Raw genomic sequence first — 1,280 nt, 5'->3', positions numbered from 1 at the left:
TCTCGCGGTGACCTTCGTCGCTCGGAGCGCGAGGTCAGTAGCGGTTCGGAGCTCTTTCAGAACTTTTGGATCATGACCACCCTCGTGCAGGTCCCTCATTGCCTTGGCCTGATGAACCTGCAGTAATGCCGAGAGGGCCCAGTGCATTCCTTTGGCGGCTCAACTGGTTGAGAAACGCTAGAGGAGCGATGGTCCCCCGAGGGTTGGTTCCCTGAGGGGTTTGCCACCACTGTAACCCTCAGACCGCCCGTGCTACTGCCCGAAGTAGTCCACGCCTGGCTGCCGCCAGGACGAACACTAAATCGTGGCAGAGGCAACGGAGCTCCACCCCCCTGGAGGAAACGGAGCCTGGCCCGCAGCTCCGAGATGGTCATCTTCCCGCAATGGGAACATGACTCATCCGCGAACGCCACCTCAGCGTGTTTAATGCCCAGACACATGAGGCAGCGATCGTGACCATCACCCGGCGCCAGATAACGACCGCATCCAGAAACGCACGAGTGAAACGGCATCTTTAAAAAGACGACCTGTCGTCTTTACAAAGATGCACGTGCTTATTGTACTATTTTAAAGAAATTGGCTCTTTTAGGGAAATGCTCTTTTATGTGCTGAGACAGCACGACAGGGGGTAATGCAGCCTGAAGTGCGCAACACACTTGACACAGGAATGACCACCGCTGATGGTGCTTAGGGATCCCAATTCGTCGGTCACCGACATGACTCAGAGTGACCGACTGAAAGGGAACTCATGTAATTTGTGTACAAAAGTTTTATTAACTAAACGCTAACACATAACTAGTCTAAACGAACAAATATACACTCATGCATACATAAAAAGGGGGAGTTAAAGTGGATGAATGAAACCATTGGAGAAAACAGAGCATGCAGCTTTGGAAAATGAGTCAGTTAACCACCTGAGTGAAACCATCAGTGCCGTTTTACAACGGGGTCTACAGCTTATATTAAAGGTGACATATCATGAAAATCTGACTTTTCCAGGTTTTAAGTGCTATAATCAGGTCCCCGGTGCATCTACCAACCAAGGAAACGTGAAAAAGGTTAACCCAGTAACTTTGTTTTGGTAAGCCTTTTCCTGCAAGTGTCTGAAAAAGCGAGCATGTCAGATTTCGCTCCCCTAGTGACATTGCAAAGGGATCTCATTATAATATTACCGCCCCTTAATCTGTAAATTTCCACCCACGGTGCCGTCATTTTGATTTTGCAAGCGACAACGGTATACTAGCTCTAATGCCATGGCGAAAGCTCGAGCAAAACATACT

The sequence above is a fragment of the Sinocyclocheilus anshuiensis genome, unplaced genomic scaffold, assembly GCF_001515605.1.
Source record: "Sinocyclocheilus anshuiensis isolate Anshui unplaced genomic scaffold, SAMN03320099.WGS_v1.1 scaffold24, whole genome shotgun sequence".
Lineage (NCBI taxonomy): Eukaryota > Metazoa > Chordata > Actinopteri > Cypriniformes > Cyprinidae > Sinocyclocheilus > Sinocyclocheilus anshuiensis.
The sequence above is the reverse complement of the archived record's forward strand: the minus strand, read 5'-3'. Positions refer to the sequence as shown.